Genomic DNA, 16,354 nt, shown 5'->3' with positions numbered 1-16,354 from the left:
GCAGGCGCTTATATGGGAGTATATTTGGAACGGTAAGAGGGATAGAATGTTGAAGGGCCAAGCATACCTACCTCAGGTGGAGGGAGGCCTGGGTATCCCGCATCTGCTTAGCTAATTCTATGCCGCTCAGCTGCGCTACATGATTGAATGGGCCCGTCCGGAGATGGAAAAATACTGGTGCTTTATCGACCAGGCAGTAGTGGGAATGTACATATGGAAAGTGCTATGGTTCCCTAGAAGGCACCGTCCGCCCGGAGTGTATGTTTCCCCAGCCCTGCAGGCTACGATGGGAGCATGGGACAGGGTGCAGACGGCAAAGGGACTGTCCACCCCCATCTCTCCCTAGACACCATTTATCAGCAACCCCGATTTCCCTCCCGCAGTCAGGGAACCAGCTTATCTAAAGTGGCAGGAATCATAATGTAAAAGAATCAGAGACCTTTTTGATGAGAAAGGTATTATGACCTTTAGCAGATTACAGGCAGTGTATTGTCTCCCTGACAGTGCATACTGGCAGTAACTGGCTGTCAGCCACTGGGTAACCTCCCCTGCAATACTTCCACATGCAAGCAGAATCCTAACTCACTTCGAAGAGTGGCTCCTAACTAGGGACACGAACAAGTGACTCCTGTCCGATATTTATGCTTTCTTGGTTACGCCATCTAAACTTCTCGACACATCAGCCAAAAGCAGAAGGGAGTTCGAGTGCGAGTGCACCTTTACAGACAGCGAGTGGCGAGATATCCTCCACGGGGCACGAGTGACAGCCCGCGCCACAATCACCAAAGAAATGTTCCTAAAAATAGCCCACTATATGTACTATACACCCACTCGGATGGCTACATGAGGGGTGCGAGGTGATGGTAGATGTTGGCGTGGATGTGGAATGGAGGGCACATTCACTCACTTGTTGTGGCACTGTCCCCAGGTCATCTCCTTTTGGGGTCCGATCCTCCAGGCAATAGATGATATTTACGACACCAACATACCACAGTTTCCTAGTTATATCCTGCTGGCCCTCCTTAACCCCCTGACATACCCATTCCGCACCCCTAGGGGCTGGGCTGTTACTCTGGTCTTGGGAGCCACTAGGCAGCTACTGCTGGCACGATGGGGCTCAGAGTCCATCCCCACTCACACTGACTGGTTACATAAATTGTGGGCACTCATGGGCATGGGAAAACTGATGGCAGCAGTGACTGGTACACTGCCCCACTTCGACAAAACATGGGGACCGGCTCTTAGATACATGTCGGCAGTATAGCACTGTACAGGGTCACAACCAAAGATACAGTCAATTGGTGATTGAAGGGGAACCTAGATGTTTGTGGACTGTTCATTCGTATTGAGGTAGGTTTCTTCAAGAGGACGTGTCTTGTAAGGCTAGCACGTTCTTATTAGCCTCATCATACTCCTCAGGGATATTGTCTCCAAAGTGCGAAATTAACACTTCGAAAAAATGACACTTCCCAAAAATTAGTTCTTTAAAAAAAATACTTCGAAAAAGAAACATTCCTCAAACCCTGACCACCTTTGTGAGTGTGTCCCCCAGATACCTTTTTGGAAACTCTGGTGCTAACCAAGAGGTCCGCCTCCTCAGCAAGCTTCCTAGAATCAGTCAGCTTACTGTCAATCAAGTGCTGACGCAACTCTGTAAAGCAAACACTGAGCATATGCTCTATCAGGATCAAATTATACAACCCCACATAATCATTTACTTTACTGCCCTGCATCCATCTATTCAGTGCCTTACTGGAAAAATCAAAAAAGTCTACCCAGGTTTGTGTGGGGAGTTTGGTGCTGTCCCTGAACCTCTGACGGTACTTCTCAGGGGTCAGCCCAAACTTGGCAATTTAAATGGCTTTCATGAGAAGCTATTATCCTTTGGGTCTAATGTGAGGAGTGTGACCGTCCCAATAGCTGGAACATGTTTCCACAGATCTGTCCCCAATTGATCTTCAGAAACCCCATGGGCCCTTAGTGCAACTTCATATGCAGCAAACCATTTGTCAATGTCATCTCCCACCACATAACCTGGCACCACCTCTTTGGGCATGCAAACCTTCTTTTCCCCAGCTGGTCCTGCATGTGTGCTGCCACCATCACTGCTGGACTGACTGCCTAGACTTGAGGTCCAGCTCCTTTAGACTCGGTTCATGAGCCAGAAGTAGTTTCTTTTCAGCCAAGGCTCCTCAGCTGCAGCCTCAGCTTGTTTGCCTTCTCTCTCAGCTTTCCTGTCCTCTGCCTCCATGTTTAACCTTGCCAATTGCAGTTGAAACTCTCTTCTCTCTCCTTTCCACTGTGGTCAGGCCCTGACTAGAGACACTGCTGCCTGGTTTAGCAGGGGGCACAATTCCAGGGGTGACATCCCCAACTGCTGGTGGCAAATCCTCTGAAGATCACTACTCCTGCTCTCCCAATTCAACATTCTCTTGTGAACGGGCTTCTGCCCAGGCCCTCAGCACCTTTTGGTACTCCTCCTTCCTGGAGGTACCCCGGGTATGTACTCCCATCCCCTTGCAGAAGCCTTTCTGCTGACTAACAGTGTATGTATCCAGCTTAGCTAGGTCAAACTCTCCAGCTCCTCCTTGAGGCCCAGCCAGACACATGTTGTTTGAGGATTAGGTTAAAATGCCAATCAGGAAAAAGAAATTGCAGCAAATAGGGAAAACTCAAGTTGACCTTTAACTGTGGGTAGGTAGTGCGCACATAGCAATTGTATGTTATTGCACAAACACAAGTCCTATCCCACTGCTTCCACCAGTGTTAAAAATGAGGTCTCTATTTGGCAGAGGTATACACCCTTGTCCAAGTGTGTGGGAAAGTAGCCTCTTTCTAGCATGGTTACCCTCACTTATGGCCTGTTTGTCAGTGTGTTTGACTGTGCCTACTGGAATCCTGCTAATCAGAACCCCAGTAGTTATGCTCTCTCCTTAAATTATGGCTGTAGGTTACGGGCAATCCAGCATTTCACCCACAATTGGCATACTGATGCCCCGTTATAAACACCTAGTGTATGGTACCTATGTACCCAGGGTATTGGGGCTCCAGGGGATCCCTATGGGCTGCAGCATTTCATTTGCCACCCATAGGGAGCCCATGCAAAGGCATATACAGGACTGCCATTGCAGCCTGTGTGAAATGGTACATGCACCCTTTCTCTGCCATTTACAGTATAGCAGGTCACCTAAAAGTCACCTATATTGCAGGCCTTCCAACCCTGAAGGCTGGGTGCAGAGTACCTGTGTGTGAGGGCACCCCTGCACTAGCAGAGGTGCCCCCACGACCTCAAGGTCCATTTTCCTGGACTTTGTGAGTGCGGGACACTATTTTACGCGAGCACTGAACATAGGTCACCATCTGTGTACAGCTTCACAATGGTAACTCCAAATATGGCTATGTTTGGCATCAAACATGTTGGAATCATACCCCAAAGCTTTTGCAGGCATTGGTTGTATGATTCCATGCACTCTGGGAGCTCCTTAGAGGACCCCCAGTACGTACTGCCATTACAGCCTTCTGAGGTTTTCCAGGCAGCCCCAGCTGCTACCACCTCACAGACAGGTTTCTGCCCTACTGTTGCTTGAGCACCTTAAGCCCACGAAGGCAGAATGAAGGATTTCTTTTGGGAGAGGGATGTTACACCCTCTCCCCTTGGAAATAGGTGTTACGGGCAGGGGAGAGGTAGCCCCCCAGAGCCTCTGGAAATGCTTTGAAGGGCACAGATGGTGCCCTCCCTGCATAATCCAGTCTACACGAGTTCAGGGACCGCAATCCCTGCTCTGGCGCAAAACTGGACAAAGGAAAGGGGAGTGACCACTCCCCTGTCCATCACCACCCCAGAGGTGGTGCTCAGAGCCCCTCTAAAGGGTACCTGGGTTTTGCCATCTTGGATTCCATGGTGAAAGCGAACTCTGGGAGCATCTGGGTGGCCACTGCCAGCAGGTGACGTCAGAGCCTTCCCCTGATAAGTGCTTACATGTGTAGCTGACCAATTCCCCTTTCAGGGCTATTTAGGGTATCTCTCTTGGGTGGTTCTTCAGATTTGGATTGCAAGACTCCAGCAGGAATAGTCAGCATCCTTTTCTTCACCTTCTTACCAAAGAAACTGCATTTGGACACTCCAGGAACTCTACAACTGCAAAAAAAAGACGACTTCTGCAAAATTGTATCTTCAGCTCCTGCCAGCAACTGCAATTGTTTCTCGGTCATGCATCCTAAGAGGACAGCCAGTCTTCAGCCTGCACTAGAAAAACAAAAGAATCTCCCTTGAAGTTCAGCAGGCACCCCTCTGCAGCAACGACAGGTGGCTTGGATCCCCTCTCCTGACAAAGTGCATGGATCCAGCATCATGGGTGGCGGACTGAAGTGGTCACAATGGTCCTGACGTCCAACTGTCCAACTTTGGTGGAGGTAAGAGCTTGCTTCCCCACTCAAGACAGTACCTCCGTGCATCGCGTGTTTTGCAGTTGCCAAAGCTTGTTGGCATCTTTCCACGAACTTCATGCACTGTGCAACTCCAGGCCCCAGCACTCCTTACTGTGACACACAGTCTCCTGCGTGGTTCTCCAGCGGTGTGGGATCCCTTTGAATAGTACTGCATGGGCCTCCTGTTGCACCTTCTCTGTCCCACTGCTGTGGGAGTCCTGTGCTCGCTGCCTGGTCTTCTGAGGGCTCTCTGAGTTGCTGAGAGCCCCCTCTGACTCACCCTCCTGGGTAGAGTCCACCAGGTCCCAGGCAGCGCCATTTTCCGCAGAACCGCAAGCTTTTTGTGTGCCAAGACTTGTTGGTGGAATCCAGTGACGCAAACCAGACTGCAATCATTCATACGGCATGCAGCACACATAGAATTTGCAAATTGTCATTATTTAATGATTTTTTATGTGCAAAAACGAGGAGAAATAAAAGTATTTCCCTATGTTGTGCCATGCTAACGCCACCTCTGGGGTGGCGTTAGTTTTTGGCATTGCCTCAGATTTACGTTTCCTTGTAAATCTGGGGCTATCTCAAAAAGCAATGGGTGTTGTGTGGGTATGCCCACAGCAACACCCATTGCATGCCCCTCTGCCATTGAAACTGTATTGGGCGGCCATGTTTACAAGGCAGTGATAAGCCACAAAAAGTGGCTTACCACTGACTTGTAAATATGGCGCAGGGCACAGTGCCACTGCAGCGTCACAAAAAGTGATGCTCTGGTAGCACTAGGGGCTTGTAAATATGCCTCTAATGGCCAGATGTAGTAATTTCAGAATTTGTGATTTGGAAATTGCGAGTCGGTGCGACTTGCAATTTCCGAATCGCAAATTCTCATGCAGAACAATGTCTCAGACACCGTCTGCGAATCGCTGAAGACAGCAGACCTCCATGTCTGTGACTGCTTTTTAAATAAAGCAGTTTGTTTTTTTTGTAATGCAGACCGTTTTCCTTAAAGAAAAGCGAGATGCATTACAAAAAGAAATAACAAAACCATTTGGTTTCGTTTTTTCAGAGTAGGCAGTGGTCTGAAAAACACATTTTTGGCAACATTCACAAAGGGGACCCCTTCCCTTTTGCAAATGGGTTACCACCAGTGAGGGCACAAAGCAATTTAGCACTGCGATGCGAGTCGCAAATAGGAAGGGGACACCCCTTCCTATTTGCAAGTCTCATTCACATTTTGCAAGTCGGTACCGACTCGCAAAATGTGAATGAGCATCACAATGAGCATTTTGCATGGCGAAAACTGCGATTTTTGCAGTTTGCACCATGCAAAATGCTTACTACATCTGGCCCTCAGGGGCATATTTATACTCCGTTTGCGCCGGAATTGCGTCGTCTTTTTTGACGCAATTCCGACGCAAAACTAACTCCATATTTATACTTTGGCGTTAGACGCGTCTAGCGCCAAAGTCCATGGAGTTTGCGTCATTTTTTAGCGTGGACACCTACTTTGTTTTAATGAGATGCAAGGTAGGCGTTCCCGCCTAAAAAATTGACTCCGAGGCATGTGCGCCGTATTTACACTCCCGGGCAAAATTCACGCCCGGGAGTGGGCGGGTCAAAAAAAATGACGTCCAGCCGCTTTTGCGCCGTTTTTTAGCGCCTGGAAAAGGCAGGCGTTAAGGGACCTGTGGGCTCTGAAGGAGCCCAGAGGTGCCCTCCCATGCCCCCAGGGACACCCCCTGTCACCCTTGCCCACCCCAGGAGGACACCCAAGGCTGGAGGGACCCATCCCAGGGACATTAAGGTAAGTTTAGGTAAGTCATTTTTTTTTTTTTTTTTTGTGGCATGATTTGTGCCCCCCTACATGCCACTATGCCCAATGACCATGCCCAGGGGACAGAAGTCCCCTGGGCATGGCCATTGGGCAAGGGGGCATGACTCCTGTCTTTGCTAAGACAGGAGTCATTTCTATGGGGGTTGGGAGTCGTAAAAAATGGCGCAAATCGGGTTTAGGCGAAAAATTTGCCTCAGCCTGACTTGCCCCATTTTTTGGCGCCCAAGCTCCATATCCCCCTACGCCGGCGCTGCCTGGTGTACGTCGTATTTTTCCACGCACACCAGGCAGCGCCGGCGGCTAACGGCGGCTAACGTCATTGATTAAATACGGCGCCCGCATGGCGCTTCAGAATGGTGTTAGCCGGCGCTAATTTTTTTGACGCAAAACTGCGTTAGCGCAGTTTTGCGTCAAAAAGTATAAATATGGCCCTTAGTCTCTTACAAATTAGGTACTGCTGATAGTCCAAGATAGGGTAAAATGATAACATTCTTGCTCGTTCTTTTCTGTTTTTATTTAGCATTTTCTTAGGTCCACCACCCTCCTTCACACCTTTAAAGTTTGGAACCCTGAGTCTGGCTACAAACAACTTTTCAAATGTAAGCAACATTCCCGTCTGTCTCATTTGGGTGCCACTTTGGGATAACCTTTTAGTGTCACAGCTTTCAGAAAGTGAGCCATATGTTTTTCTCAGCTTGTACCACAAATTTATCATAATTTATTTCGAGTAATTCCAGAACATACCCGATTTTACATAATTAGCATTTAAACGTCTGTAGATACAAGATTCCTTTGTGAACTCACTGTTTGAACATTGCATTTTGAGGTTCACTACTTAATTAGTTTGTGTCTCAGTCCCTACTGGAATTCGTTATAAAATCGCATAGAAAGTCCAGAACAGATGGGCTGTTAAATGGTCCAGCGCGCTACATCCTCTTGTCTTCTGGCATGTTTTTTTTTTTTTTTAAGATTCTCTGGAGAAATAACCCACTTTTCCACTTCTTCTAAGCATAAAATACGACATCAAAGAACCATATCTAACTTCTACATTATGACTGATTAGCTGGTTCCTTAATGACGTGGGACTGTAGTGGCCCTAAGCCAGCACAATGTGAGTGGTGGTTAACTCTCGATAGGATACACATTTGTGGAATAGCCACAGTTAGATGTAGTGAGCCTGGAAGAAGGGTTAACTGGGGCTGAGTATCTTGGTGCTCCTGAGTCATGCTCCCATTTCCTAGCCAGTCCTGCCTTTCACGTTCCACAGAGCCTGTTCGGAATGATGGGATACTGCTGTGTACTCATGTAACTGATGAGGTGTCCCGACAGGCTCCAGCGCTTTACTTGCTTGTGATTACCCTATGCCTCTTGTGGTGTTGAAGATACATGCTGAGACTTTCTGTACTAATGATAGCCGCCCAGTTTGGACATTCCCCTGAATTACAGGTGGCTTGCTTCATCGCATCTTTCATGGGCCCTGGGTAAATAGTGAGGGAAGAACGACCAGCATTGATCACTGAGGTGTAGCTGGTGCTGTAGCGAGGCAATGTGTGGCTTAGAAGGGCACCAAAGAGGAGAAGTCAATAAAAGAAGATCCTCACTTTGCTTGTGGACATGAGTCTGCGTTATCAAGGCCTGCTAAAACAGGCAGGAGCTGCTATCAGAAAGAGTTTTGCCCTAAACGCAAATGTGGATGTATTTTTGGCTGTATGGGAGGCATGCACTTCGTTTAGGGTTCGCAGCTGTGACCCCCAGCTTGCCCCTTGCGACCGATGACACTGCTTCTGCAACCCCTGACACCTTAGAGGTGTCAAAACCAGTGCCAGCAACACAGGGGTAGGTCGTCTTCATGGACGTTGCTTGGTGCTCCACTTCTTGTTTTTTATCAGTTTTTTAGTGTCGAGCTCGCAAGGGCTCTTGCCCCTGTCGTAATCTCTCTGTGGGCTTTTAACCACGCCCATGTCATGCCCATCAGTTTGGTTGGTTTGTGGGCTTGCCTTTTCAAATTCTCTTGATTTCATTAGTGAAAGGCATGCATACGTCATGCCTTTGCCGGTGTTTAGCCCTCCTCGAGAGTGTCAGAGGCTGGCCCTCTATGTAGTGTGCAAAATTAGGCACACTATGCAAGAGGTCCAGGCAACCCCAAATGTGTTTCCAGAGCTAAAAATTAGACCACCTAATGTTCCAACTTTTAAGGTAGCTGGTCGAGCAGTTAGGCTAATCCAGGAGATGTGCTAAGTATTTGCTGTACTCACAAATCCAATCATGCACCACACATACTCAGGCCCTCCTTACAAGGCTGGTGGTTATGGGACCAGCAGCCTCGCTGTGACGGTCCTACCGCAGCAGAGCTGGCGGTAAGGACCGCTACATTAAGAGTTGTGAGGTTTGGCAGATGTCAAGCCTCCACAACTTCGCCAGGTCCGCCAGTGGGGTTGCACAGCCGTGGCCGGCGGTGAACACCTCCAACACAGTGGCAGGCCTCACCCTGCTGTCCAGATTACGAGGCTGCAAACCGCCAGGCTTTCTGTGGCGTTCATCCCGCCACGAAAAGCCTGGCAGTCACGCACCCGGTGACAGGAATCTTCATTCCTGTCGCTGGCACACATACACACGTCTGCACACATGCACACATCCCCCCACCTGTCCACACACTCACACACACCCATGCCCTTTTGTGCACACATGCATACACATACACACCCATTCAGCATACATGCACTCAGACACATTCACTTACTCACATTCATCAACATAGACACCCCCATTCACGAGCATATACACGAACGCATTCAGCAAGATGCACACACGCACCCAAACACACAGACCCCCTAGGCCCCCTTTGAACACAAACTTAATTCCTCAGTCAAGGGGGATATCGGGGAGGGGATAGGTCCTGGTGGTCTTCCCTTCGCCACCACCACCATGCTAGCAGGAGTCTGCCAAGTCGTATTACGGCTTGTAATATAGTGGGCAGAGTCCTGCTGGCGTGGCGGTGCCAGCGAGGGACCCACCTCTGCAGCGCGACTACCAGCACAACTGCTGGCTGCTTTCTGCCTCAATATGGGTAAAGCAGCCAGCACTCGTAGTATGGCAGTCGTCTGGCTGGTTGGGCTTTGGCGGTCAGTGACCGCCAAAGTCCAAATGAGGGCCTCAAAGAATATACTCGAGACCGGATTTAATAAAAATACTACAGACTTTTATATAAATTTTAAGACCAAGATCTTTAAAATACGTAAAGTATGTTTTGAGAAATGACTTTTTAATGTTTTTATAAAGTTAGTCTTTCTGTGAGTAATTAAGCACCAATGAGCAGTCACTTTTAAAAATGCATTAAAAATTGTACAGTTGAGTTACCAGTCTCTTCTGTTGCAGGACGGACGCAGCATTCTGTGGGACCTTGTTCCAGCTGGAGAGACTCTGGCAGCTCCTGGGTCCGTCGGGAGCAGCACTGGAAAATCTCTTGGCACAGGCACAGGGCCACATGGAGGCTCCACTTGGAAAAGAAGCTTGTTTGCAGATTTAAATTTGGTGCCTGTGGTCACAAGGGGTTGGGGACACAGGGAACACAGCAGATCCTGCACTGCAAGGCTCACGGCAGCCAGGTGCACGGCGAGTTGGAGATCCAGGAGGTATGCACAATGGAGTCCTTTGGAGCTGGAGGTAAGTCTCTTTGAGGGCTGCTTACAGGACAACGGGGCACTCTAGTCGGAGGTCAGGGGTGTTCCTGAAGTCCCCCGACTGGGGCTTCCTCCTGATCCTTTTTCAGCTCTCGGTGAGATGGTTTTCTGGTTGTCCGATGTCAGCTGACCAGTACCCAGTGTATTGGCGTAACTCAGCCACTGGAGGCTTGTAGGTCACATTTGTAGGTCACGTCCGAGCAGTCGTCAGGTCCGGCTGAGACATCCGGTTGCAGCAATATCGGCCAATCGGTGAAGTGACCCTAACCAGTTTGCTGGTTCTTGCTTGGTTTTTGAGTGGTGCCTCCACTCATAAGGGAGATCTGGGGTGATTCTGGAAGCCTGGAGGTCCCCTGAGTTTCTTGGGGTCTGTCCAGTGTCCAGCTCCTCCTCAGCAGTGATTTTCTGGTCCTGGGTGCAGCAGGCAGGGTTTGGTGCCTATTATTGTGCAGCAGGTCCACAGTTCTCTTGTTTTGGATCTTCTTTGGTGCTAGTCTTCTTTGTTTTTTCAAATCCAATTTCTTGGCCTATGGGAGCCCACTAAATACTGAATTTAGTGGGCATTTTAGGGGAAACCTGGTAGTGTCCAATGGGACACTTACCCTTGTGGGAAGGGTCACTTCCCTAAACCTAATTAGCTAGTTTCCTGCCATCTAACATGGAGAAAATTTAAATGACGGGTCCGCTTCACCTGCACGCTCCTAGGGGTGGTGCGTGCTCAGTAAAGCCACTCCTCCTACCCTCTGTGTGGTTTCCCACTCACTATGTCCCAGGTTTGGCAAGGACACAGTGGGGGCATATTGCTCATGCAATTATGCCCTCACATATAGTACGGTGCACCCTGCCTTAGCACTGGAAGGCCTGCTAGAGTGGTGACTTACCCATAACATATGCAGTGTATGGTGAACAGGGCACACAGGGAGTGTGCCATGTTGAGTTTGTATTTTTGGTTTGAACCAGGACACTAAGCCTGCTATGGCAGTGCTGGGTGTATCTGAATGTATGGCCCTTGAGGATGGCACAATCAGTGATGCTGACGCTCTCAGGGGCTTACCCATAGTACCCCATGCCCTGGGTAACTAACTACCTTTTATTAGAGAGTTATAGTGGTAGCTAAAGGTGTATCCAATTACTTTTACAATGTTTTAGGGAAAGAACACTGACACTGGGAACCTGGTTAGCAGGATTCCAGTGCACTTCAGTCCAAGTTGCATTCAGGAACCAGGCAAACAGTGGGGGGGTACTGCAACAAGGTGCCAGTCTCTCATAGAGAGCACCGGTAAACTACTGAAAACATACGAGGCTCTGTGTTTTCCGAATGACTTCTGGATTACTTTTTACTTTTATTTCCCATGCAGCACAATTTCACTGGGCAGCAGTTGAGCGCTTTGCATGACATCGACCCTGTTACATGAATAATTGCACGTTTGCTGGTTACATGGATAATTGCACTTTTGCTGACATGTTTCACTGCGAGCGAACTTCTGTTTCATTTTGTGTCTCCTTCACTTCACCTAACTCGAGCAAATGCAGGACCCATTGCATTGCAAATGCTTGTTTAAATATACTAATAGTGAATAGTACATTATTTAATATTAGTGTAACACAAATTGGAGTATAGTTAGCTGGAATATGACCCTCCTTTGTAGCCGAGGTAAGTAAAATACACTTTTAAATGTACGATGTGTGCATACTTGTACATGAGAGTCTGCATATGTAAAAGTGTGTGTTTGAGTGAATGTGTGTTTGTGTAAGCATGTGTGTGAGTGAAAGTAAAGATGAAATGGCATGTGATGTCACTAGCATTTTGATGAATTGACATCTATGATTGGAGGATCTAGTGCATTGCCCTGTCTGAATGCCACTGAAGCAGAGAGCTGCAATGTTACTGCAGTTACTCGCCACATCTGGGTGTAACAGAGGGAAAGAGGATTTGCCTTGTAGTACAATGGCTCAACATGCTCATAGGTGCCCTGTGTCTTCCCAGATCAAGTGGAGATGAAATGTGTGCAGGAGGTTAAGTCCGCTCACTCAATTTCCATCTAAGATGTGGGTATGAAGGAAAAAAACAACAGTACTGATGCAGGGCTAAAGGGAAATGAAATTAAATAGGAAAGTTTAACCAACAGGATGCTGGGAGTAAAACACAAGCTTGACAGACTGGAAGTGTAGTGCCAGCCACTGAAAGTGTTGATGTAATGAAAGACGACCTCTTTTAAAAAATATTTGATTGCCTTACCGAGAAATCTGAAAGAAAATCAGTTAATCAATCAGTCATTTGTAGAGCACGTAGCTGTCAGCCCTAGGGGTATCTGGGCACTGGTGTGCAAAGTTTCTGTTGAAAAGCTAAGTCTTGAGTCTCTTCCTGAAGTCTGCCAGTGAGGGTGCATTTAGGAGGGGGAGGTTGTTCCATGCCTTGGCGGCAATGTAGGAAAAAATGCGGTGACTGCTGCACCAGATTATGGGTGTGTGTGTGCGAGGGCCAGAGAGGAACAGCGCAGGTGTTTGGTAGGTTAGTGGAAGTGTAGATGGAGGTTTATGTAGTCCAGTCCTTGATCCTGTAGGGCTTTGTAGGCATGCGTGAGGCACTTGAAATGACATCTCTTCTGGATGTGAAGACATTATGGGTTTCTGAGGTAGAGGGTGATGTGGGTGCACCTCGGAAGGTCCATGGTTAGCCTGGCAGCGGTGCTCTCTATTGTCTGGAGTATCTTTAAGACCTGGGGGAACATGCCGGAATAGAGAGTGCTACTACAGTCGAGTCGGATGGTGATGAGGGCCTGGGTGACAGTTTTCCTGGAGTTGGCTGGGACCCATCTGAAGATTCTGAGGAGTCTGTGGAGGGTGTGGAAGTAAGAGGAGAAAACTGCGTTGATCTGCTACTTCATGGTCACCTCACTGTCAATGATGATGCCAAGGATGCAAGAATGGTCTGTAGGCATAGGAGTAGGTCCTATTTTGGATAGCCACCAGCTATGGTCCAATATGGAGGTGTTTTTCCCAAAGATGAGGACGTCTGTCTTGTCAAAGTTGAGCTTCAGGCAGTTAGTTTTCATCTAGTCGGCTACGGGGTCATGGCGTTGCAGAAGTTGGTTCTGGTGGTGGAGGGGACTTCAGTAAACAAGAGGATCAGTTGAACAGTGTCTGCGTAGGAGATGATGTTGAGTCTGTGGGATCTAACAGTGTCAGCCAGGGGTTCATGTAGGTATTGAACAAAGTGGGGCCGAGAGATGAATCTTAGGGTATGCCCCAAAGAATGCTGTTGGGTGCGGAGGAGAAAGGGGGTAGTCTGATGCTCTGAGTGCATCCTGTCAGGAAGGAGGTGATCCATTTGAGGACATTGTTTTGTATTCCGATGCTTGGGTGTCGGTTGATGATGGTGTGGTGGGAGATGCTGTTGAATGCGGCTGATAGGTCGAGGAGGAACAGGGCATCGGTTTCCCCGCAGTAGAGGAGTGCTTGGATGTTGTCAGTGGCAGCAATGAGTGCAGTCTTGGTCCTGTGGTTGGAGCAAAAACCTGACTGGGAGGTGTTCAGTCAGTTGTTTTCTTCCAGGTAGCTCGTGAGCTGCTGATTGATGGCCTTCTTGAGTACTTTGGCCGGGTAGGGGAGTGGAGAGAAGGGTCTGTGATTGTTGAGTTTGTTGGGGTGGATGGAGGGTTTTCTGAGGAGGAGTTTTTTTTTTGCATGTTTCTATTATTCCTGAAAAACTTTTTAGGTGATGGAGGTGTTGAGGATGCTGGTGAGTTCCGTGCTGATGAGGTTGGATCTGAGATTGAACAGATGGCGAGGCATGGGTCGGTGGGTGCCCCAGAGAGAATGGATGACATGATGACTGAGGTGGATTGAGTGGTGAGAGGTGCCCACGTGGAGATAGTGCTGTTTATGTGCGTTGAGGGAGCTGAGGTTGTAGATTGTGGGTTGGGGGTCAAAGTTGTACATGGTGGCGATATTGCTGTGGAAGTAGTCTGAGAGGATGTTGCAGAGTTCTTGGGAGGGGTTGGTGTTCTCTGTGGCGGGTGGGTTGGAATATTCTTTGACTATTTTGAAAAGTTCTATTGTGCGGTTGGATGCTGAGCCGATGCGGGTCATGATGGCCACTCTTTTGGCCCCCTTGATTTGGCGGTGGTAGTTGCTGAGGGCTGCATTGTGGGCTGTTCTATCAGAGGGATTCTTGGTGGATTGCCATTGTTTCTTGAGTTTGTAGGAGCTTCGCTTGGTGGTTTTGAGCTGCAGAGTACGCCAGCAGGTGTTTGTAGAGGTTTTGTTGGTTCTGTGTGGTTTCAGAGGGACAAATGAGTAGGCTCAATCGGTGATCCAGGAGGAGAAGGTCAAGGTTGGATGAGACCTTGGGTTTGGATGAGCTGAGGGCCTGCTCCACTGATTCAGTTACTCTACTCCAGTTGTGGTAGTCAGCTCTGTGGTTCTTGATGGTGGTGTGTTGAGCATCGGTGATGGTGACGTGGACAATGCTGTAGTCAGACCAGGAGAGTTCTGTGACGTGGCTGAATCTGACTGTGTCGCTGGAGGTGAAGAGGGGATCAAGAGCATGTCCAGTCTTGTGTGTGGGTACGTTGACCAGTTGGGTGAGGCCTATGTTGCTCGGGTTTTTGAGCAGGGTGGTAGAGTTGACATTGTTGGGGTCATCTATGTGGAAATTGAGGTCGCCGAGTAGCATGTACTGGTTGGAATCCATGGCTAGTGCTGCAATGATGTTGGGGGTGGTGACACAGAAGGCCTGTCAGGGTCCAGGGGGCCTGTATACAAGGGTGCCCCTTAAGGTAGTTTGAGCTTTGGTTTGTAGTTGAAAATTAAGGTGTTGCATGAGGAGTGAGGTGTCGCCGTTGGTGGTGATGCTTCAAATTGTGTTCTTGAATATGATGGATATGTCTCCGCCTTGTTTGTTGGTGCAGTCTTAGTGTATGATTTTGTAGCCATCAGGTGTTGTAGTGGCGATGTCAGGGTTCAAGAAGGCGTTTAGCCAGGGTTTGGAACTGAAAGCAACGTGTGGTGAGAAGGACGTGATGGTGCCCCAGATTTCTGTGGTGTTTCTGCAGAGGGTTCGGGGTTGAGCAAGACACATTGAAGAGGTTGACCGTGGCCTTCCGGGTGGGTGTGGCCGGGGTCCTGTGTGGGCTGGCGGCTCAGTGCTACAGGAGAAGTAGCAGTTTAGGCAGGTTAAGGGCCCTTTGGTACCAGAAGGGGATGTGGTGCAGTAGTTGTTGTTGTGGCACCCAGGATTCATGGCTCTGAGCTCCTCAGTAGGTTAGCAGTGAGTGGCTGGATGGCCAGGGTTCCTGGTGCTGTGCACGCCCAGGCACGGGCAGGTGCAGAAGGGCTTGCCTTTGGCGAGTCTGCTGTGAGCCTGTGCTGCGGCCTCATTAAGTAGATCTGGGGGGGAGGGGTGCACTGGGTGGAGGGAGGTGGGAAATGGTGAGAAATGGGGAAGAGAGAAGGAGCAGAAAAGGCAAGCAGGGCAAAAATGATCAGGAAGAAGTGAAAACAGAGCAGAAATATTAGCAGAAAAGAGGGGGGAAAAAAGCAGAAAAAAGGGAAAAGGTGCAATAATGAACAGGACAGAGGAAAAAAGGAGCAGAAGAGCAGAAACTAGGCAGCAGAAGGTGGCAGTGGGCAAGCTAGACAGGAGACTGTTACTTGGGAGCTGGCAGGAGGACCTGCACAATGGGGTCACCGTTCGGCCTCCATTAAGTAGGTTGCTGGGTGGCAGATGAGAAACGGTGGGAGGAGGGAACTGGGGATGAGAGGAAAAGGAGCACAAAAGGCAAGGAGGGCAAAAACAAGCAGAAAGGAGTGAAAACAGAGCAGAAAAATGAGCAGAACTGAGGGGAAAAAGAGGCAGAAAAGAGGGGAAGGGAGCAGAAAACAAGCTGAAAAGAGGGGGAAAAGGTGCAGAGACGAGCAAAACAGTGGCAAAAAGGAGCAGCCAAACTAGCTAAATCCAGGCAGCAGAGGGTGGCACTGGGCAAGCTAGACAGGAGACTGTCACGGGGGAGCTGGAACGAGGACCTGCTCAATGTGGAAGAAAAGGTGGAGATGCTTGACAATCTGCTAATGGGAACACATCCTAGTGTCTTGTAACCCTGAGAGAGATTACACCACAGACTTCTATACTAAGCTTGTTGAATCCACAATTGGGTGAGAAAGCACTGGCTCTGAAGTCAGTAAACTCCTTTAGAGAATGTAGTGACGAAGTTGTACCTTTAAAGTGACAGTGAAGGTGGTGGTGATGGTGATGTCCATGTACTGGACAGACTGAATTCCAGGCAAAGCGACAAAAGAAAATAGAGGATGCTTAAGAAGATGACATTTTTGTTTTGTCCTGAGGATTGTGGAAGTTGGATGTACTATTTTATTTTAAAAACATGAGAAATTCACTAAAAAGCCATCATCATGGGCA

Source organism: Pleurodeles waltl, chromosome 7, assembly GCF_031143425.1.
Source record: "Pleurodeles waltl isolate 20211129_DDA chromosome 7, aPleWal1.hap1.20221129, whole genome shotgun sequence".
In the NCBI taxonomy this organism is placed as follows: Eukaryota; Metazoa; Chordata; class Amphibia; order Caudata; family Salamandridae; genus Pleurodeles; species Pleurodeles waltl.
This window is presented reverse-complemented; position numbering follows the sequence as displayed.